General features: G+C 45.7%; 6 non-coding genes across 6 annotated transcripts; all 6 read left to right on the top strand.

Annotated features, from left to right (window-relative positions):
* Positions 1-72, top strand: TRNAH-GUG (transfer RNA histidin (anticodon GUG)). Its single transcript has one exon. It is a non-coding gene; the product is annotated as a tRNA-His (tRNA).
* A 6,831-nt stretch (positions 73-6,903) lies between these two features.
* TRNAH-GUG (transfer RNA histidin (anticodon GUG)) lies at positions 6,904-6,975 on the top strand. Its single transcript has one exon. It is a non-coding gene; the product is annotated as a tRNA-His (tRNA).
* Positions 6,976-13,689: 6,714 nt separating this feature from the next.
* Positions 13,690-13,761, top strand: TRNAH-GUG (transfer RNA histidin (anticodon GUG)). The gene has a single exon. It is a non-coding gene; the product is annotated as a tRNA-His (tRNA).
* Positions 13,762-16,160: 2,399 nt separating this feature from the next.
* On the top strand, positions 16,161-16,232 carry TRNAH-GUG (transfer RNA histidin (anticodon GUG)). The gene has a single exon. It is a non-coding gene; the product is annotated as a tRNA-His (tRNA).
* Positions 16,233-20,981: 4,749 nt separating this feature from the next.
* TRNAH-GUG (transfer RNA histidin (anticodon GUG)) lies at positions 20,982-21,053 on the top strand. Its single transcript has one exon. It is a non-coding gene; the product is annotated as a tRNA-His (tRNA).
* A 2,279-nt stretch (positions 21,054-23,332) lies between these two features.
* On the top strand, positions 23,333-23,404 carry TRNAH-GUG (transfer RNA histidin (anticodon GUG)). Its single transcript has one exon. It is a non-coding gene; the product is annotated as a tRNA-His (tRNA).
* The last annotated feature ends 1,024 nt before the right edge of the window (positions 23,405-24,428 follow it).

The raw sequence follows: 24,428 nt of genomic DNA on the forward strand, positions 1-24,428 counted from the left end.
GCCGTGATCGTATAGTGGTTAGTACTCTGCGTTGTGGCCGCAGCAACCTCGGTTCGAATCCGAGTCACGGCATTGCGGTGAGGCAATGTCACGGCAGTTGGGCAGATATTTTAGAATTTCCATTAATACATTGGCAATCTCTGTGGAGGACTGAAACAATTCGATATGTCCTGTTACTGTTATGAACCTTTTGTTTCTTTAATGCTCTTTGCACACTTTTTCATCGGGTGACTGTAATGTATTTCAACCAAATCTAATTAAGAGCGCATTATGTGGTGACATTTGCAGTACATGAAACATTATAACACTGCCATTTACGTCAATAACCACTAGCTTGATTAAGACATATATATTGCAGCGACAGTATTTCCCAGTTACAAATGGGAATAAAAACAACATCCGCGAGGGATTGAACCAACGACATTTAACTGATGTTGCCAATGGAGCGCGTTACAGAGAGCGCGAGGTCCCGCCTTTACAGTCACACGCTGATGATAATACAGATGTTTAAATAAACAGGCATATCTGTGGACTTGTGGTCTTTCTACATTGGGACTCATAGTCTAGTCCTAGGCTATTGTAGGCACTGGCGTATCTTTTTGTGGAATGATAGGCATTCTGTAGTCGCGTGAAAGGACCTTTCAAGTCAATCTGATCTGTATTGTCCTGTGAAAAAAAGCGTTCTTAGACACAGTGAGGAGTTTTTGGGGATAATGGGAAAATCATTTCCAACTAAATGACAGGAATTTCTTAGTCCAATCATGAGGTGTGCTAGGCTTTTTTATACTGTGGCGGAAAGAGAGAGAGTATAACAGTCATTATAAATAAAGGGCCAAGGAAGTGACAGTTTATGGAAGGAACAATTTGCACATAGTTTTAGAATGTGGTCAGGAGGAGGACAATGTGCTTACACATATGAAACATTAGAAGGTAGACATTATGGAAGCACATATATTTCTTTATTTTTATTGTATTTGGGGAGAGGGGGTTAATATAGCACGTCCAATGTGGAAAAGTGCTTTCCATAGCACCTTGCAGGTGGGCGACATCTAGAGCTGTGCAGTAGCCACCCATGCCCCAGACGTCAAAGAGAACAAGAAGTTACACATGTTGGAAGTGAGGGTGAGACATTGAGGAGATATGATCCCCGTATGAACCCGAGAGAAGGAGGAGGCGTGAACGTGCATCCATGTATGCAGGCGAGAAGGGAAGGAGCATTGGTCATGCATCCCTGCATGAGGGTGAGACAATGAGGAGATATGATCCCCGTATGAAGCCGAGAGAAGGAGGAGGCGTGAACGTGCATCCATGTATGCGGGCGAGACAGGAAGGAGCATTGGTCATGCATCCCTGCATGAGGGTGAGACAGGGAGGAGATATGATCCCCGTATGAATCCGAGAGAAGGAGGAGGCGTGAACGTGCATCCATGTATGCAGGCGAGAAGGGAAGGAGCATTGGTCATGCATCCCTGCATGAGGGTGAGACAGGGAGGAGATATGATCCCCGTATGAAGCCGAGAGAAGGAGGAGGCGTGAACGTGCATCCATGTATGCGGGCGAGACAGGAAGGAGCATTGGTCATGCATCCCTGCATGAGGGTGAGACAGGGAGGAGATATGATCCCCGTATGAAGCCGAGAGAAGGAGGAGGCGTGAACGTGCATCCATGTATGCGGGCGAGACGGGAAGGAGCATTGGTCATGCATCCCTTCCTGAGGGTGAGACAGGGAGGAGATAAAATCCCTGTATGAAGCCGAGAGAACGAGGCGGCATGAACATGCATCCTTGTATGCAGGTGTGACATGGAGTCATCATGAACATGCATCCCTTTATAAGGACATAACATGGAGGACACATGAACATGAATGCCTGAATTTTATGGTGGTGGCCTTTGGGTGATTTGGCACGTGCAATTGGTGAAGAGCACTTCTCCTGCGCAAAAAAATAAATGTAGTATTAGCACCCCGGAGGGAGCCTCTGCACTTCTTATAGGGAGAAAACTCTGCAATGGAAGGGGACAGGGTCAATAACAGCTGTAAACGCTCACAAGACCATCACTGCTCTCACACTTTCCTGCTCTCAGGCTGGCGGGCCATTATCGGCCCTGGCTGCCGCACCATTGTCAGGTTTGTGTAACTATATTATTTCTAATTGGCTCCACTTTGATGACTTTCATTTGGATTCTGACTTGATTATTGAGATCTTAAATAAGTGACTGGGGATCAGGTGTCCACTTATTCCCATGGATAACATCACAACCAACCTTTAATTCAAACATGAGTCATGACATCACAGATGGAGTACAGCTTATGATAGAGGTGGAACGTCACATTGTAGCAGCCCAAGTAGCTCACCGTGATCGTATAGTGGTTAGTACTCTGCCGAGTCACGGCATTGCGGTGAGGCAATGTCACGGAAGTTGGGCAGATATTTTAGAATTTCCATTAATACATTGGCAATCTCTGTGGAGGACTGAAACAATTCGATATGTCCTGTTACTGTTATGAACCTTTTGTTTCTTTAATGCTCTTTGCACACTTTTTTATCGGGTGAATGTAATGTATTTCAACCAAATCTAATTAAGAGCGCATTATGTGGTGACATTTGCAGTACATGAAACATTATAACACTGCCATTTACGTCAATAACCACTAGCTTGATTAAGACATATGTATTGCAGCGACAGTATTTCCCAGTTACAAATGGGAATAAAAACAACATCCGCGAGGGATTGAACCAGCGACATTTAACTGATGTTGCCAATGGAGCGCGTTACAGAGAGCGCGAGGTCCCGCCTTTACAGTCACACGCTGATGATAATACAGATGTTTAAATAAACAGGCATATCTGTGGACTTGTGGTCTTTCTACATTGGGACTCACAGTCTAGTCCTAGGCAATTGTAGGCACTGGCGTATCTTTTAGTGGAATGAGAGGCATTCTGTAGTCGCGTGAAAGGACCTTTCAAGTCAATCTGATCTGTATTGTCCTGTGAAAAAAAGCGTTCTTAGACACAGTGAGGAGTTTTTGGGGATAATGGGAAAATAATTTCCAACTAAATGACAGGAATTTCTTAGTCCAATCATGAGGTGTGCTAGGCTTTTTTATACTGTGGCGGAAAGAGAGAGAGTATAACAGTCATTATAAATAAAGGGCCAAGGAAGTGACAGTTTATGGAAGGAACAATTTGCACATAGTTTTAGAATGTGGTCAGGAGGAGGACAATGTGCTTACACATATGAAACATTAGAAGGTAGACATTATGGAAGCACATATATTTCTTTATTTTTATTGTATTTGGGGAGAGGGGGTTAATATAGCACGTCCAATGTGGAAAAGTGCTTTCCATAGCACCTTGCAGGTGGGCGACATCTAGAGCTGTGCAGTAGCCACCCATGCCCCAGACGTCAAAGAGAACAAGAAGTTACACATGTTGGAAGTGAGGGTGAGACATTGAGGAGATATGATCCCCGTATGAAGCCGAGAAAAGGAGGAGGCGTGAACGTGCATCCATGTATGCAGGCGAGAAGGGAAGGAGCATTGGTCATGCATCCCTGCATGAGGGTGAGACAGGGAGGAGATATGATCCCCGTATGAAGCCGAGAGAAGGAGGAGGCGTGAACGTGCATTCATGTATGCAGGCGAGAAGGGAAGGAGCATTGGTCATGCATCCCTGCATGAGGGTGAGACAGGGAGGAGATATGATCCCCGTATGAAGCCGAGAGAAGGAGGAGGCGTGAACGTGCATCCATGTATGCGGGCGAGACGGGAAGGAGCATTGATCATGCATCCCTTCCTGAGGGTGAGACAGGGAGGAGATAAAATCCCTGTATGAAGCCGAGAGAACGAGGAGACATGAACGTGCATCCATGTATGCGGGCGAGAAGGGAAGGAGCATTGGTCATGCATCCCTGCATGAGGGTGAGACAGGGAGGAGATAAAATCCCTGTATGAAGCCAAGAGAATGAGGCGGCATGAACATGCATCCTTGTATGCAGGTGTGACATGGAGTCATCATGAACATGCATCCCTTTATAAGGACATAACATGGAGGACGCATGAACATGAATGCCTGAATTTTATGGTGGTGGCCTTCGGGTGATTTGGCACGTGCAATTGGTGAAGAGCACTTCTCCTGCGCAAAAAAATAAATTTACTATTAGCACCCCGGAGGGAGCCTCTGCACTTCTTATAGGGAGAAAACTCTGCAATGGAAGGGGACAGGGTCAATAACAGCTGTAAACTCTCACAAGACCATCACTGCTCTCACACTTTCCTGCTCTCAGGCTGGCGGGCCATTATCGGCCCTGGCTGCCGCACGATTGCCAGGTTTGTGTAACTATATTATTTCTAATTGGCTCCACTTTGATGACTTTCATTTGGATTCTGACTTGATTATTGAGATCTTAAATAAGTGACTGGGGATCAGGTGTCCACTTATTCTCCTGGATAACATCACAACCAACCTTTAATTCAAACATGAGTCATGACATCACAGATGGAGTACAGCTTATGATAGAGGTGGAACGACACATTGTAGCAGCCCAAGTAGCTCGCCGTGATCGTATAGTGGTTAGTACTCTGCGTTGTGGCCGCAGCAACCTCGGTTCGAATCCGAGTCACCGCATTGCGGTGAGGCAATGTCACGGCAGTTGGGCAGATATTTTAGAATTTCCATTAATACATTGGCAATCTCTGTGGAGGACTGAAACAATTCGATATGTCCTGTTACTGTTATGAACCTTTTGTTTCTTTAATGCTCTTTGCACACTTTTTCATCGGGTGACTGTAATGTATTTCAACCAAATCTAATTAAGAGCGCATTATGTGGTGACATTTGCAGTACATGAAACAATATAACACTGCCATTTACGTCAATAACCACTAGCTTGATTAAGACATATGTATTGCAGCGACAGTATTTCCCAGTTACAAATGGGAATAAAAACAACATCCGCGAGGGATTGAACCAACGACATTTAACTGATGTTGCCAATGGAGCGCGTTACAGAGAGCGCGAGGTCCCGCCTTTACAGTCACACGCTGATGATAATACAGATGTTTAAATAAACAGGCATATCTGTGGACTTGTGGTCTTTCTACATTGGGACTCATAGTCTAGTCCTAGGCTATTGTAGGCACTGGCGTATCTTTTAGTGGAATGAGAGGCATTCTGTAGTCGCGTGAAAGGACCTTTCAAGTCAATCTGATCTGTATTGTCCTGTGAAAAAGAGCGTTCTTAGACACAGTGAGGAGTTTTTGGGGATAATGGGAAAATCATTTCCAACTAAATGACAGGAATTTCTTAGTCCAATCATGAGGTGTGCTAGGCTTTTTTATACTGTGGCGGAAAGAGAGAGAGTATAACAGTCATTATAAATAAAGGGCCAAGGAAGTGACAGTTTATGGAAGGAACAATTTGCACATAGTTTTAGAATGTGGTCAGGAGGAGGACAATGTGCTTACACATATGAAACATTAGAAGGTAGACATTATGGAAGCACATATATTTCTTTATTTTTATTGTATTTGGGGAGAGGGGGTTAATATAGCACGTCCAATGTGGAAAAGTGCTTTCCATAGCACCTTGCAGGTGGGCGACATCTAGAGCTGTGCAGTAGCCACCCATGCCCCAGACGTCAAAGAGAACAAGAAGTTACACATGTTGGAAGTGAGGGTGAGACATTGAGGAGATATGATCCCCGTATGAAGCCGAGAAAAGGAGGAGGCGTGAACGTGCATCCATGTATGCAGGCGAGAAGGGAAGGAGCATTGGTCATGCATCCCTGCATGAGGGTGAGACAGGTAGGAGATATGATCCCCGTATGAAGCCGAGAGAAGGAGGAGGCGTGAACGTGCATCCATGTATGCAGGCGAGAAGGGAAGGAGCATTGGTCATGCATCCCTGCATGAGGGTGAGACAGGGAGGAGATATGATCCCCGTATGAAGCCGAGAGAAGGAGGAGGCGTGAACGTGCATCCATGTATGCGGGCGAGACGGGAAGGAGCATTGATCATGCATCCCTTCCTGAGGGTGAGACAGGGAGGAGATAAAATCCCCGTATGAAGCCGAGAGAAGGAGGAGGCGTGAACGTGCATCCATGTATGCGGGCGAGACGGGAAGGAGCATTGATCATGCATCCCTTCCTGAGGGTGAGACAGGGAGGAGATAAAATCCCTGTATGAAGCCGAGAGAACGAGGAGACTGAACGTGCATCCATGTATGCGGGCGAGAAGGGAAGGAGCATTGGTCATGCATCCCTGCATGAGGGTGAGACAGGGAGGAGATAAAATCCCTGTATGAAGCCAAGAGAACGAGGCGGCATGAACATGCATCCTTGTATGCAGGTGTGACATGGAGTCATCATGAACATGCATCCCTTTATAAGGACATAACATGGAGGACGCATGAACATGAATGCCTGAATTTTATGGTGGTGGCCTTCGGGTGATTTGGCACGTGCAATTGGTGAAGAGCACTTCTCCTGCGCAAAAAAATAAATTTACTATTAGCACCCCGGAGGGAGCCTCTGCACTTCTTATAGGGAGAAAACTCTGCAATGGAAGGGGACAGGGTCAATAACAGCTGTAAACTCTCACAAGACCATCACTGCTCTCACACTTTCCTGCTCTCAGGCTGGCGGGCCATTATCGGCCCTGGCTGCCGCACCATTGCCAGGTTTGTGTAACTATATTATTTCTAATTTGCTCCACTTTGATGACTTTCATTTGGATTCTGACTTGATTATTGAGATCTTAAATAAGTGACTGGGGATCAGGTGTCCACTTATTCTCATGGATAACATCACAACCAACCTTTAATTCAAACATGAGTCATGACATCACAGATGGAGTACAGCTTATGATAGAGGTGGAACGACACATTGTAGCAGCCCAAGTAGCTCGCCGTGATCGTATAGTGGTTAGTACTCTGCGTTGTGGCCGCAGCAACCTCGGTTCGAATCCGAGTCACGGCATTGCGGTGAGGCAATGTCACGGCAGTTGGGCAGATATTTTAGAATTTCCATTAATACATTGGCAATCTCTGTGGAGGACTGAAACAATTCGATATGTCCTGTTACTGTTATGAACCTTTTGTTTCTTTAATGCTCTTTGCACACTTTTTCATCGGGTGACTGTAATGTATTTCAACCAAATCTAATTAAGAGCGCATTATGTGGTGACATTTGCAGTACATGAAACATTATAACACTGCCATTTACGTCAATAACCACTAGCTTGATTAAGACATATATATTGCAGCGACAGTATTTCCCAGTTACAAATGGGAATAAAAACAACATCCGCGAGGGATTGAACCAACGACATTTAACTGATGTTGCCAATGGAGCGCGTTACAGAGAGCGCGAGGTCCCGCCTTTACAGTCACACGCTGATGATAATACAGATGTTTAAATAAACAGGCATATCTGTGGACTTGTGGTCTTTCTACATTGGGACTCATAGTCTAGTCCTAGGCTATTGTAGGCACTGGCGTATCTTTTTGTGGAATGATAGGCATTCTGTAGTCGCGTGAAAGGACCTTTCAAGTCAATCTGATCTGTATTGTCCTGTGAAAAAAAGCGTTCTTAGACACAGTGAGGAGTTTTTGGGGATAATGGGAAAATCATTTCCAACTAAATGACAGGAATTTCTTAGTCCAATCATGAGGTGTGCTAGGCTTTTTTATACTGTGGCGGAAAGAGAGAGAGTATAACAGTCATTATAAATAAAGGGCCAAGGAAGTGACAGTTTATGGAAGGAACAATTTGCACATAGTTTTAGAATGTGGTCAGGAGGAGGACAATGTGCTTACACATATGAAACATTAGAAGGTAGACATTATGGAAGCACATATATTTCTTTATTTTTATTGTATTTGGGGAGAGGGGGTTAATATAGCACGTCCAATGTGGAAAAGTGCTTTCCATAGCACCTTGCAGGTGGGCGACATCTAGAGCTGTGCAGTAGCCACCCATGCCCCAGACGTCAAAGAGAACAAGAAGTTACACATGTTGGAAGTGAGGGTGAGACATTGAGGAGATATGATCCCCGTATGAACCCGAGAGAAGGAGGAGGCGTGAACGTGCATCCATGTATGCAGGCGAGAAGGGAAGGAGCATTGGTCATGCATCCCTGCATGAGGGTGAGACAATGAGGAGATATGATCCCCGTATGAAGCCGAGAGAAGGAGGAGGCGTGAACGTGCATCCATGTATGCGGGCGAGACAGGAAGGAGCATTGGTCATGCATCCCTGCATGAGGGTGAGACAGGGAGGAGATATGATCCCCGTATGAATCCGAGAGAAGGAGGAGGCGTGAACGTGCATCCATGTATGCAGGCGAGAAGGGAAGGAGCATTGGTCATGCATCCCTGCATGAGGGTGAGACAGGGAGGAGATATGATCCCCGTATGAAGCCGAGAGAAGGAGGAGGCGTGAACGTGCATCCATGTATGCGGGCGAGACAGGAAGGAGCATTGGTCATGCATCCCTGCATGAGGGTGAGACAGGGAGGAGATATGATCCCCGTATGAAGCCGAGAGAAGGAGGAGGCGTGAACGTGCATCCATGTATGCGGGCGAGACGGGAAGGAGCATTGGTCATGCATCCCTTCCTGAGGGTGAGACAGGGAGGAGATAAAATCCCTGTATGAAGCCGAGAGAACGAGGCGGCATGAACATGCATCCTTGTATGCAGGTGTGACATGGAGTCATCATGAACATGCATCCCTTTATAAGGACATAACATGGAGGACACATGAACATGAATGCCTGAATTTTATGGTGGTGGCCTTTGGGTGATTTGGCACGTGCAATTGGTGAAGAGCACTTCTCCTGCGCAAAAAAATAAATGTAGTATTAGCACCCCGGAGGGAGCCTCTGCACTTCTTATAGGGAGAAAACTCTGCAATGGAAGGGGACAGGGTCAATAACAGCTGTAAACGCTCACAAGACCATCACTGCTCTCACACTTTCCTGCTCTCAGGCTGGCGGGCCATTATCGGCCCTGGCTGCCGCACCATTGTCAGGTTTGTGTAACTATATTATTTCTAATTGGCTCCACTTTGATGACTTTCATTTGGATTCTGACTTGATTATTGAGATCTTAAATAAGTGACTGGGGATCAGGTGTCCACTTATTCCCATGGATAACATCACAACCAACCTTTAATTCAAACATGAGTCATGACATCACAGATGGAGTACAGCTTATGATAGAGGTGGAACGTCACATTGTAGCAGCCCAAGTAGCTCACCGTGATCGTATAGTGGTTAGTACTCTGCCGAGTCACGGCATTGCGGTGAGGCAATGTCACGGAAGTTGGGCAGATATTTTAGAATTTCCATTAATACATTGGCAATCTCTGTGGAGGACTGAAACAATTCGATATGTCCTGTTACTGTTATGAACCTTTTGTTTCTTTAATGCTCTTTGCACACTTTTTTATCGGGTGAATGTAATGTATTTCAACCAAATCTAATTAAGAGCGCATTATGTGGTGACATTTGCAGTACATGAAACATTATAACACTGCCATTTACGTCAATAACCACTAGCTTGATTAAGACATATGTATTGCAGCGACAGTATTTCCCAGTTACAAATGGGAATAAAAACAACATCCGCGAGGGATTGAACCAGCGACATTTAACTGATGTTGCCAATGGAGCGCGTTACAGAGAGCGCGAGGTCCCGCCTTTACAGTCACACGCTGATGATAATACAGATGTTTAAATAAACAGGCATATCTGTGGACTTGTGGTCTTTCTACATTGGGACTCACAGTCTAGTCCTAGGCAATTGTAGGCACTGGCGTATCTTTTAGTGGAATGAGAGGCATTCTGTAGTCGCGTGAAAGGACCTTTCAAGTCAATCTGATCTGTATTGTCCTGTGAAAAAAAGCGTTCTTAGACACAGTGAGGAGTTTTTGGGGATAATGGGAAAATAATTTCCAACTAAATGACAGGAATTTCTTAGTCCAATCATGAGGTGTGCTAGGCTTTTTTATACTGTGGCGGAAAGAGAGAGAGTATAACAGTCATTATAAATAAAGGGCCAAGGAAGTGACAGTTTATGGAAGGAACAATTTGCACATAGTTTTAGAATGTGGTCAGGAGGAGGACAATGTGCTTACACATATGAAACATTAGAAGGTAGACATTATGGAAGCACATATATTTCTTTATTTTTATTGTATTTGGGGAGAGGGGGTTAATATAGCACGTCCAATGTGGAAAAGTGCTTTCCATAGCACCTTGCAGGTGGGCGACATCTAGAGCTGTGCAGTAGCCACCCATGCCCCAGACGTCAAAGAGAACAAGAAGTTACACATGTTGGAAGTGAGGGTGAGACATTGAGGAGATATGATCCCCGTATGAAGCCGAGAAAAGGAGGAGGCGTGAACGTGCATCCATGTATGCAGGCGAGAAGGGAAGGAGCATTGGTCATGCATCCCTGCATGAGGGTGAGACAGGGAGGAGATATGATCCCCGTATGAAGCCGAGAGAAGGAGGAGGCGTGAACGTGCATTCATGTATGCAGGCGAGAAGGGAAGGAGCATTGGTCATGCATCCCTGCATGAGGGTGAGACAGGGAGGAGATATGATCCCCGTATGAAGCCGAGAGAAGGAGGAGGCGTGAACGTGCATCCATGTATGCGGGCGAGACGGGAAGGAGCATTGATCATGCATCCCTTCCTGAGGGTGAGACAGGGAGGAGATAAAATCCCTGTATGAAGCCGAGAGAACGAGGAGACATGAACGTGCATCCATGTATGCGGGCGAGAAGGGAAGGAGCATTGGTCATGCATCCCTGCATGAGGGTGAGACAGGGAGGAGATAAAATCCCTGTATGAAGCCAAGAGAATGAGGCGGCATGAACATGCATCCTTGTATGCAGGTGTGACATGGAGTCATCATGAACATGCATCCCTTTATAAGGACATAACATGGAGGACGCATGAACATGAATGCCTGAATTTTATGGTGGTGGCCTTCGGGTGATTTGGCACGTGCAATTGGTGAAGAGCACTTCTCCTGCGCAAAAAAATAAATTTACTATTAGCACCCCGGAGGGAGCCTCTGCACTTCTTATAGGGAGAAAACTCTGCAATGGAAGGGGACAGGGTCAATAACAGCTGTAAACTCTCACAAGACCATCACTGCTCTCACACTTTCCTGCTCTCAGGCTGGCGGGCCATTATCGGCCCTGGCTGCCGCACGATTGCCAGGTTTGTGTAACTATATTATTTCTAATTGGCTCCACTTTGATGACTTTCATTTGGATTCTGACTTGATTATTGAGATCTTAAATAAGTGACTGGGGATCAGGTGTCCACTTATTCTCCTGGATAACATCACAACCAACCTTTAATTCAAACATGAGTCATGACATCACAGATGGAGTACAGCTTATGATAGAGGTGGAACGACACATTGTAGCAGCCCAAGTAGCTCGCCGTGATCGTATAGTGGTTAGTACTCTGCGTTGTGGCCGCAGCAACCTCGGTTCGAATCCGAGTCACCGCATTGCGGTGAGGCAATGTCACGGCAGTTGGGCAGATATTTTAGAATTTCCATTAATACATTGGCAATCTCTGTGGAGGACTGAAACAATTCGATATGTCCTGTTACTGTTATGAACCTTTTGTTTCTTTAATGCTCTTTGCACACTTTTTCATCGGGTGACTGTAATGTATTTCAACCAAATCTAATTAAGAGCGCATTATGTGGTGACATTTGCAGTACATGAAACAATATAACACTGCCATTTACGTCAATAACCACTAGCTTGATTAAGACATATGTATTGCAGCGACAGTATTTCCCAGTTACAAATGGGAATAAAAACAACATCCGCGAGGGATTGAACCAACGACATTTAACTGATGTTGCCAATGGAGCGCGTTACAGAGAGCGCGAGGTCCCGCCTTTACAGTCACACGCTGATGATAATACAGATGTTTAAATAAACAGGCATATCTGTGGACTTGTGGTCTTTCTACATTGGGACTCATAGTCTAGTCCTAGGCTATTGTAGGCACTGGCGTATCTTTTAGTGGAATGAGAGGCATTCTGTAGTCGCGTGAAAGGACCTTTCAAGTCAATCTGATCTGTATTGTCCTGTGAAAAAGAGCGTTCTTAGACACAGTGAGGAGTTTTTGGGGATAATGGGAAAATCATTTCCAACTAAATGACAGGAATTTCTTAGTCCAATCATGAGGTGTGCTAGGCTTTTTTATACTGTGGCGGAAAGAGAGAGAGTATAACAGTCATTATAAATAAAGGGCCAAGGAAGTGACAGTTTATGGAAGGAACAATTTGCACATAGTTTTAGAATGTGGTCAGGAGGAGGACAATGTGCTTACACATATGAAACATTAGAAGGTAGACATTATGGAAGCACATATATTTCTTTATTTTTATTGTATTTGGGGAGAGGGGGTTAATATAGCACGTCCAATGTGGAAAAGTGCTTTCCATAGCACCTTGCAGGTGGGCGACATCTAGAGCTGTGCAGTAGCCACCCATGCCCCAGACGTCAAAGAGAACAAGAAGTTACACATGTTGGAAGTGAGGGTGAGACATTGAGGAGATATGATCCCCGTATGAAGCCGAGAAAAGGAGGAGGCGTGAACGTGCATCCATGTATGCAGGCGAGAAGGGAAGGAGCATTGGTCATGCATCCCTGCATGAGGGTGAGACAGGGAGGAGATATGATCCCCGTATGAAGCCGAGAGAAGGAGGAGGCGTGAACGTGCATCCATGTATGCAGGCGAGAAGGGAAGGAGCATTGGTCATGCATCCCTGCATGAGGGTGAGACAGGGAGGAGATATGATCCCCGTATGAAGCCGAGAGAAGGAGGAGGCGTGAACGTGCATCCATGTATGCGGGCGAGACGGGAAGGAGCATTGATCATGCATCCCTTCCTGAGGGTGAGACAGGGAGGAGATAAAATCCCTGTATGAAGCCGAGAGAACGAGGAGACATGAACGTGCATCCATGTATGCGGGCGAGAAGGGAAGGAGCATTGGTCATGCATCCCTGCATGAGGGTGAGACAGGGAGGAGATAAAATCCCTGTATGAAGCCAAGAGAATGAGGCGGCATGAACATGCATCCTTGTATGCAGGTGTGACATGGAGTCATCATGAACATGCATCCCTTTATAAGGACATAACATGGAGGACGCATGAACATGAATGCCTGAATTTTATGGTGGTGGCCTTCGGGTGATTTGGCACGTGCAATTGGTGAAGAGCACTTCTCCTGCGCAAAAAAAATAAATTTACTATTAGCACCCCGGAGGGAGCCTCTGCACTTCTTATAGGGAGAAAACTCTGCAATGGAAGGGGACAGGGTCAATAACAGCTGTAAACTCTCACAAGACCATCACTGCTCTCACACTTTCCTGCTCTCAGGCTGGCGGGCCATTATCGGCCCTGGCTGCCGCACGATTGCCAGGTTTGTGTAACTATATTATTTCTAATCGGCTCCACTTTGATGACTTTCATTTGGATTCTGACTTGATTATTGAGATCTTAAATAAGTGACTGGGGATCAGGTGTCCACTTATTCTCCTGGATAACATCACAACCAACCTTTAATTCAAACATGAGTCATGACATCACAGATGGAGTACAGCTTATGATAGAGGTGGAACGACACATTGTAGCAGCCCAAGTAGCTCGCCGTGATCGTATAGTGGTTAGTACTCTGCGTTGTGGCCGCAGCAACCTCGGTTCGAATCCGAGTCACGGCATTGCGGTGAGGCAATGTCACGGCAGTTGGGCAGATATTTTAGAATTTCCATTAATACATTGGCAATCTCTGTGGAGGACTGAAACAATTCGATATGTCCTGTTACTGTTATGAACCTTTTGTTTCTTTAATGCTCTTTGCACACTTTTTCATCGGGTGAATGTAATGTATTTCAACCAAATCTAATTAAGAGCGCATTATGTGGTGACATTTGCAGTACATGAAACATTATAACACTGCCATTTACGTCAATAACCACTAGCTTGATTAAGACATATGTATTGCAGCGACAGTATTTCCCAGTTACAAATGGGAATAAAAACAACATCCGCGAGGGATTGAACCAACGACATTTAACTGATGTTGCCAATGGAGCGCGTTACAGAGAGCGCAAGGTCCCGCCTTTACAGTCACACGCTGATGATAATACTGATGTTTAAATAAACAGGCATATCTGTGGACTTGTGGTCTTTCTACATTGGGACTCATAGTCTAGTCCTAGGCTATTGTAGGCACTGGCGTATCTTTTAGTGGAATGAGAGGCATTCTGTAGTCGCGTGAAAGGACCTTTCAAGTCAATCTGATCTGTATTGTCCTGTGAAAAAAAGCGTTCTTAGACACAGTGAGGAGTTTTTGGGGATAATGGGAAAATCATTTCCAACTAAATGACAGGAATTTCTTAGTCCAATCATGAGGTGTGCTAGGCTTTTTTATACTGTGGCGGAAAGAGAGAGAGTATAACAGTCATTATAAATAAAGGGCCAAGGAAGTGACAGTTTATGGAAGGAACAATTTGCACATAGTTTTAGAATGTGGTCAGGAGGAGGACAATGTGCTTACACATATGAAACATTAGAAGGTAGACATTATGGAAGCACATATATTTCTTTATTTTTATTGTATTTGGGGAGAGGGGGTTAATATAGCACGTCCAATGTGGAAAAGTGCTTTCCATAGCACCTTGCAGGTGGGCGACATCTAGAGCTGTGCAGTAGCCACCCATGCCCCAGACGTCAAAGAGAACAAGAAGTTACACATGTTGGAAGTGAGGGTGAGACATTGAGGAGATATGATCCCCGTATGAAGCCGAGAGAAGGAGGAGGCGTGAACGTGCATCCATGTATGCAGGCGAGAAGGGAAGGAGCATTGGTCATGCATCCCTGCATGAGGGTGAGACAGGGAGGAGATATGATCCCCGTATGAAGCCGAGAGAAGGAGGAGGCGTGAACGTGCATCCATGTATGCGGGCGAGACAGGAAGGAGCATTGGTCATGCATCCCTGCATGAGGGTGAGACAGGGAGGAGATATGATCCCCGTATGAAGCCGAGAGAAGGAGGAGGCGTGAACGTGCATCCATGTATGCAGGCGAGAAGGGAAGGAGCATTGGTCATGCATCCCTGCATGAGGGTGAGACAGGGAGGAGATATGATCCCCGTATGAAGCCGAGAGAAGGAGGAGGCGTGAACGTGCATCCATGTATGCGGGCGAGACAGGAAGGAGCCTTGGTCATGCATCCCTGCATGAGGGTGAGACAGGGAGGAGATATGATCCCCGTATGAAGCCGAGAGAAGGAGGAGGCGTGAACGTGCATCCATGTATGCGGGCGAGACGGGAAGGAGCATTGGTCATGCATCCCTTCCTGAGGGTGAGACAGGGAGGAGATAAAATCCCCGTATGAAGCCGAGAGAACGAGGAGACATGAACGTGCATCCATGTATGCGGGCGAGAAGGGAAGGAGCATTGGTCATGCATCCCTGCATGAGGGTGAGACAGGGGAGGAGATAAAATCCCTGTATGAAGCCAAGAGAACGAGGCGGCATGAACATGCATCCTTGTATGCAGGTGCGACATGGAGTCATCATGAACATGCATCCCTTTATAAGGACATAACATGGAGGACGCATGAACATGAATGCCTGAATTTTATGGTGGTGGCCTTCGGGTGATTTGGCACGTGCAATTGGTGAAGAGCACTTCTCCTGCGCAAAAAAATAAATTTACTATTAGCACCCCGGAGGGAGCCTCTGCACTTCTTATAGGGAGAAAACTCTGCAATGGAAGGGGACAGGGTCAATAACAGCTGTAAACTCTCACAAGACCATCACTGCTCTCACACTTTCCTGCTCTCAGGCTGGCGGGCCATTATCGGCCCTGGCTGCCGCACCATTGCCAGGTTTGTGTAACTGTAATATTTCTAATTGGCTCCACTTTGATGACTTTCATTTGGATTCCGACTTGATTATTGAGATCTTAAATAAGTGACTGGGGATCAGGTGTCCACTTATTCTCATGGATAACATCACAACCAACCTTTAATTCAAACATGAGTCATGACATCACAGATGGAGTACAGCTTATGATAGAGGTGGAACGTCACATTGTAGCAGCCCAAGTAGCTCGCCGTGATCGTATAGTGGTTAGTACTCTGCGTTGTGGCCGCAGCAACCTCGGTTCGAATCCGAGTCACGGCATTGCGGTGAGGCAATGTCACGGCAGTTGGGCAGATATTTTAGAATTTCCATTAATACATTGGCAATCTCTGTGGAGGACTGAAACAATTCGATATGTCCTGTTACTGTTATGAACCTTTTGTTTCTTTAATGCTCTTTGCACACTTTTTCATCGGGTGACTGTAATGTATTTCAACCAAATCTAATTAAGAGCGCATTATGTGGTGACATTTGCAGTACATGAAACATTATAACACTGCCATTTACGTCAATAACCACTAGCTTGATTAAGACATATGTATTGCAGCGACAGTATTTCCCAGTTACAAATGGGAATAAAAACAACATCCGCGAGGGATTGAACCAACGACATTTAACTGATGTTGCCAATGGAGCGCGTTACAGAGAGCGCGAGGTCCCGCCTTTACAGTCACACGCTGATGATAATACAGATGTTTAAATAAACAGGCATATCTGTGGACTTGTGGTCTTTCTACATTGGGACTCATAGTCTAGTCCTAGGCTATTGTAGGCACTGGCGTATCTTTTAGTGGAATGAGAGGCATTCTGTAGTCGCGTGAAAGGACCTTTCAAGTCAATCTGATCTGTATTGTCCTGTGAAAAAAAGCGTTCTTAGACACAGTGAGGAGTTTTTGGGGATAATGGGAAAATCATTTCCAACTAAATGACAGGAATTTCTTAGTCCAATCATGAGGTGTGCTAGGCTTTTTTATACTGTGGCGGAAAGAGAGAGAGTATAATAGTCATTATAAATAAAGGGCGAAGGAAGTGACAGTTTATGGAAGGAACAATTTGCACATAGTTTTAGAATGTGGTCAGGAGGAGGACAATGTGCTTACACATATGAAACATTAGAAGGTAGACATTATGGAAGCACATATATTTCTTTATTTTTATTGTATTTGGGGAGAGGGGGTTAATATAGCACGTCCAATGTGGAAAAGTGCTTTCCATAGCACCTTGCAGGTGGGCGACATCTAGATCTGTGCAGTAGCCACCCATGCCCCAGACGTCAAAGAGAACAAGAAGTTACACATGTTGGAAGTGAGGGTGAGACATTGAGGAGATATGATCCCCGTATGAAGCCGAGAGAAGGAGGAGGCGTGAACGTGCATCCATGTATGCAGGCGAGAAGGGAAGGAGCATTGGTCATGCATCCCTGCATGAGGGTGAGACAGGGAGGAGATATGATCCCCGTATGAAGCCGAGAGAAGGAGGAGGCGTGAACGTGCATCCATGTATGCGGGCGAGACAGGAAGGAGCGTTGGTCATGCATCCCTGCATGAGGGTGAGACAGGGAGGAGATATGATCCCCGTATGAAGCCGAGAGAAGGAGGAGGCGTGAACGTTGCTCCATGTATGCAGGCGAGAAGGGAAGGAGCATTGGTCATGCATCCCTGCATGAGGGTGAGACAGGGAGGAGATATGATCCCCGTATGAAGCCGAGAGAAGGAGGAGGCGTGAACGTGCATCCATGTATACGGGCGAGACAGGAAGGAGCATTGGTCATGCATCCCTGCATGAGGGTGAGACAGGGAGGAGATATGATCCCCGTATGAAGCCGAGAGAAGGAGGAGGCGTGAACGTGCATCCATGTATGCGGGCGAGACGGGAAGGAGCATTGGTCATGCATCCCTTCCTGAGGGTGAGACAGGGAGGAGATAAAATCCCCGTATGAAGCCGAGAGAACGACAAGACATGAACGTGCATCCATGTATGCGGGCGAGAAGGGAAGGAGCATTGGTCATGCATCCCTGCATGAGGGTGAGACAGGGAGGAGATAAAATCCCTTTATGAAGCCAAGAGAACGAGGGTTCATGAACATGCATCCTTGTATGCAGGTGTGACATGGAGTCATCATGAACATGCATCCCTTTATAAGGACATAACATGGAGGACGCATGAACATGAATGCCTGAATTTTATGGTGGTGGCCTTCGGGTGATTTGGCACGTGCAATTGGTCAAGAGCACTTCTCCTGCGCAAAAAAATAAATGTACTATTACCACCCCGGAGGGAGCCTCTGCACTTCTTATAGGGAGAAAACTCTGCAATGGAAGGGGACAGGTTCAATAACAGCTGTAAACTCTCACAAGACCATCACTGCTCTCACACTTTCCTGCTCTCAGGCTGGCGGGCCATTATCAGCCCTGGCTGCCGCACCATTGCCAGGTTTGTGTAACTATATTATTTCTAATTGGCTCCACTTTGATGACTTTCATTTGGATTCTGACTTGATTATTGAGATCTTAAATAAGTGACTGGGGATCAGTTGTCCACTTATTCTCATGGATAACATCACAACCAACCTTTAATTCAAACATGAGTCATGACATCACAGATGGAGTACAGCTTATGATAGAGGTGGAACGTCGCATTGTAGCTGCCTAAGTAGCTCGCCGTGATCGTATAGTGGTTAGTACTCTGCGTTGTGGCCACAGCAACCTCGGTTCAAATCCGAGTCACGGCATTGCGGTGAGGCAATGTCACGGCAGTTGGGCAGATATTTTAGAATTTCCATTAATACATTGGCAATCTCTGTGGAGGACTGAAACAATTCGATATGTCCTGTTACTGTTATGAACCTTTTGTTTCTTTAATGCTCTTTGCACACTTTTTCATCGGGTGACTGTAATGTATTTCAACCAAATCTAATTAAGAGCGCATTATGTGGTGACATTTGCAGTACATGAAACATTATAACACTGCCATTTACGTCAATAACCACTAGCTTGATTAAGACATATGTATTGCAGCGACAGTATTTCCCAGTTACAAATGGGAATAAAAACAACATCCGCGAGGGATTGAACCAACGACATTTAACTGATGTTGCCAATGGAGCGCGTTACAGAGAGCGCAAAGTCCCGCCTTTACAGTCACACGCTGATGATAATACAGATGTTTAAATAAACAGGCATATCTGTGGACTTGTGGTCTTTCTACATTGGGACTCATAGTCTAGTCCTAGGCTATTGTAGGCACTGGCGTATCTTTTAGTGGAATGAGAGGCATTCTGTAGTCGCGTGAAAGGACCTTTCAAGTCAATCTGATCTGTATTGTCCTGTGAAAAAAAATGTTCTTAGACACAGTGAGGAGTTTTTGGGGATAATGGGAAAATCATTTCCAACTAAATGACAGGAATTTCTTAGTCCAATCATGAGGTGTGCTAGGCATTTTTATACTGTGGCGGAAAGAGAGAGAGTATAACAGTCATTATAAATAAAGGGCCAAGGAAGTGACAGTTTATGGAAGGAACAATTTGCACATAGTTTTAGAATTTGGTCAGGAGGAGGACAATGTGCTTACACATATGAAACATTAGAAGGTAGACATTATGGAAGCACATATATTTCTTTATTTTTATTGTATTTGGGGAGAGGGGGTTAATATAGCACGTCCAATGTGGAAAAGTGCTTTCCATAGCACCTTGCAGGTGGGCGACATCTAGAGCTGTGCAGTAGCCACCCATGCCCCAGACGTCAAAGAGAACAAGAAGTTACACATGTTGGAAGTGAGGGTGAGACATTGAGGAGATATGATCCCCGTATGAAGCCGAGAAAAGGAGGAGGCGTGAACGTGCATCCATGTATGCAGGCGAGAAGGGAAGGAGCATTGGTCATGCATCCCTGCATGAGGGTGAGACAGGGAGGAGATATGATCCCCGTATGAAGCCGAGAGAAGGAGGAGGCGTGAACGTGCATCCATGTATGCGGGCGAGACAGGAAGGAGCATTGGTCATGCATCCCTGCATGAGGGTGAGACAGGGAGGAGATATGATCCCCGTATGAAGCCGAGAGAAGGAGGAGGCGTGAACGTGCATCCATGTATGCAGGCGAGAAGGGAAGGAGCATTGGTCATGCATCCCCTCATGAGGGTGAGACAGGGAGGAGATATGATCCCCGTATGAAGCCGAGAGAAGGAGGAGGCGTGAACGTGCATCCATGTATGCGGGCGAGACGGGAAGGAGCATTGGTCATGCATCCCTTCCCGAGGGTGAGACAGGGAGGAGATAAAATCCCCGTATGAAGCCGAGAGAACGAGGAGACATGAACGTGCATCCATGTATGCGGGCGAGAAGGGAAGGAGCATTGGTCATGCATCCCTGCATGAGGGTGAGACAGGGAGGAGATAAAATCCCTGTATGAAGCCAAGAGAACGAGGCGGCATGAACATGCATCCTTGTATGCAGGTGTGACATGGAGTCATCATGAACATGCATCCCTTTATAAGGACATAACATGGAGGACGCATGAACATGAATGCCTGAATTTTATGGTGGTGGCCTTCGGGTGATTTGGCACGTGCAATTGGTGAAGAGCACTTCTCCTGCGCAAAAAAATAAATTTACTATTAGCACCCCGGAGGGAGCCTCTGCACTTCTTATAGGGAGAAAACTCTGCAATGGAAGGGGACAGGTTCAATAACAGCTGTAAACTCTCACAAGACCATCACTGCTCTCACACTTTCCTGCTCTCAGGCTGGCGGGCCATTATCAGCCCTTGCTGCCGCACCATTGCCAGGTTTGTGTAACTATATTATTTCTAATTGGCTCCACTTTGATGACTTTCATTTGGATTCTGACTTGATTATTGAGATCTTAAATAAGTGACTGGGGATCAGGTGTCCACTTATTCTCATGGATAACATCACAACCAACCTTTAATTCAAACATGAGTCATGACATCACAGATGGAGTACAGCTTATGATAGAGGTGGAACGTCACATTGTAGCAGCCCAAGTAGCTCGCCGTGATCGTATAGTGGTTAGTACTCTGCGTTGTGGCCGCAGCAACCTCGGTTCGAATCCGAGTCACGGCATTGCGGTGAGGCAATGTCACGGCAGTTGGGCAGATATTTTAGAATTTCCATTAATACATTGGCAATCTCTGTGGAGGACTGAAACAATTCGATATGTCCTGTTACTGTTATGAACCTTTTGTTTCTTTAATGCTCTTTGCACACTTTTTCATCGGGTGACTGTAATGTATTTCAACCAAATCTAATTAAGAGCGCATTATGTGGTGACATTTGCAGTACATGAAACATTATAACACTGCCATTTACGTCAATAACCACTAGCTTGATTAAGACATATGTATTGCAGCGACAGTATTTCCCAGTTACAAATGGGAATAAAAACAACATCCGCGAGGGATTGAACCAACGACATTTAACTGATGTTGCCAATGGAGCGCGTTACAGAGAGCGCAAAGTCCCGCCTTTACAGTCACACGCTGATGATAATACAGATGTTTAAATAAACAGGCATATCTGTGGACTTGTGGTCTTTCTACATTGGGACTCATAGTCTAGTCCTAGGCTATTGTAGGCACTGGCGTATCTTCTAGTGGAATGAGAGGCATTCTGTAGTCGCGTGAAAGGACCTTTCAAGTCAATCTGATCTGTATTGTCCTGTGAAAAAAAATGTTCTTAGACACAGTGAGGAGTTTTTGGGGATAATGGGAAAATCATTTCCAACTAAATGACAGGAATTTCTTAGTCCAATCATGAGGTGTGCTAGGCTTTTTTATACTGTGGCGGAAAGAGAGAGAGTATAACAGTCATTATAAATAAAGGGCCAAGGAAGTGACAGTTTATGGAAGGAACAATTTGCACATAGTTTTAGAATGTGGTCAGGAGGAGGACAATGTGCTTACACATATGAAACATTAGAAGGTAGACATTATGGAAGCACATATATTTCTTTATTTTTATTGTATTTGGGGAGAGGGGGTTAATATAGCACGTCCAATGTGGAAAAGTGCTTTCCATAGCACCTTGCAGGTGGGCGACATCTAGATCTGTGCAGTAGCCACCCATGCCCCAGACGTCAAAGAGAACAAGAAGTTACACATGTTGGAAGTGAGGGTGAGACATTGAGGAGATATGATCCCCGTATGAAGCCGAGAGAAGGAGGAGGCGTGAACGTGCATCCATGTATGCAGGCGAGAAGGGAAGGAGCATTGGTCATGCATCCCTGCATGAGGGTGAGACAGGGAGGAGATATGATCCCCGTATGAAGCCGAGAGAAGGAGGAGGCGTGAACGTGCATCCATGTATGCGGGCGAGACAGGAAGGAGCGTTGGTCATGCATCCCTGCATGAGGGTGAGACAGGGAGGAGATATGATCCCCGTATGAAGCCGAGAGAAGGAGGAGGCGTGAACGTTGCTCCATGTATGCAGGCGAGAAGGGAAGGAGCATTGGTCATGCATCCCTGCATGAGGGTGAGACAGGGAGGAGATATGATCCCCGTATGAAGCCGAGAGAAGGAGGAGGCGTGAACGTGCATCCATGTATGCGGGCGAGACGGGAAGGAGCATTGGTCATGCATCCCTTCCTGAGGGTGAGACAGGGAGGAGATAAAATCCCCGTATGAAGCCGAGAGAACAACAAGACATGAACGTGCATCCATGTATGCGGGCGAGAAGGGAAGGAGCATTGGTCATGCATCCCTGCATGAGGGTGAGACAGGGAGGAGATAAAATCCCTTTATGAAGCCAAGAGAACGAGGCGGCATGAACATGCATCCTTGTATGCAGGTGTGACATGGAGTCATCATGAACATGCATCCCTTTATAAGGACATAACATGGAGGACGCATGAACATGAATGCCTGAATTTTATGGTGGTGGCCTTCGGGTGATTTGGCACGTGCAATTGGTCAAGAGCACTTCTCCTGCGCAAAAAAATAAATGTACTATTAGCACCCCGGAGGGAGCCTCTGCACTTCTTATAGGGAGAAAACTCTGCAATGGAAGGGGACAGGTTCAATAACAGCTGTAAACTCTCACAAGACCATCACTGCTCTCACACTTTCCTGCTCTCAGGCTGGCGGGCCATTATCAGCCCTGGCTGCCGCACCATTGCCAGGTTTGTGTAACTATATTATTTCTAATTGGCTCCACTTTGATGACTTTCATTTGGATTCTGACTTGATTAGTGAGATCTTAAATAAGTGACTGGGGATCAGGTGTCCACTTATTCTCATGGATAACATCACAACCAACCTTTAATTCAAACATGAGTCATGACATCACAGATGGAGTACAGCTTATGATAGAGGTGGAACGTCACATTGTAGCAGCCCAAGTAGCTCGCCGTGATCGTATAGTGGTTAGTACTCTGCGTTGTGGCCGCAGCAACCTCGGTTCGAATCCGAGTCACGGCATTGCGGTGAGGCAATGTCACGTCACGGCAGTTGGGCAGATATTTTAGAATTTCCATTAATACATTGGCAATCTCTGTGGAGGACTGAAACAATTCGATATGTCCTGTTACTGTTATGAACCTTTTGTTTCTTTAATGCTCTTTGCACACTTTTTCATCGGGTGACTGTAATGTATTTCAACCAAATCTAATTAAGAGCGCATTATGTGGTGACATTTGCAGTACATGAAACATTATAACACTGCTATTTACGTCAATAACCACTAGCTTGATTAAGACATATGTATTGCAGCGACAGTATTTCCCAGTTACAAATGGGAATAAAAACAACATCCGCGAGGGATTGAACCAACGACATTTAACTGATGTTGCCAATGGAGCGCGTTACAGAGAGCGCAAAGTCCCGCCTTTACAGTCACACGCTGATGATAATACAGATGTTTAAATAAACAGGCATATCTGTGGACTTGTGGTCTTTCTACATTGGGACTCACAGTCTAGTCCTAGGCTATTGTAGGCACTGGCGTATCCTTTAGTGGAATGAGAGGCATTCTGTAGTCGCGTGAAAGGACCTTTCAAGTCAATCTGATCTGTATCGTCCTGTGAAAAAAAGCGTTCTTAGACACAGTGAGGAGTTTTTGGGGATAATGGGAAAATCATTTCCAACTAAATGACAGGAATTTCTTAGTCCAATCATGAGGTGTGCTAGGCATTTTTATACTGTGGCGGAAAGAGAGAGAGTATAACAGTCATTATAAATAAAGGGCCAAGGAAGTGACAGTTTATGGAAGGAACAATTTGCACATAGTTTTAGAATGTGGTCAGGAGGAGGACAATGTGCTTACACATATGAAACATTAGAAGGTAGACATTATGGAAGCACATATATTTCTTTATTTTTATTGTATTTGGGGAGAGGGGGTTAATATAGCACGTCCAATGTGGAAAAGTGCTTTCCATAGCACCTTGCAGGTGGGCGACATCTAGAGCTGTGCAGTAGCCACCCATGCCCCAGACGTCAAAGA

This window comes from Ambystoma mexicanum, assembly GCF_040938575.1.
Source record: "Ambystoma mexicanum isolate Mex_15411 chromosome 12 unlocalized genomic scaffold, UKY_AmexF1_1 Mex_chr12_unloc.1, whole genome shotgun sequence".
NCBI lineage: Eukaryota > Metazoa > Chordata > Amphibia > Caudata > Ambystomatidae > Ambystoma > Ambystoma mexicanum.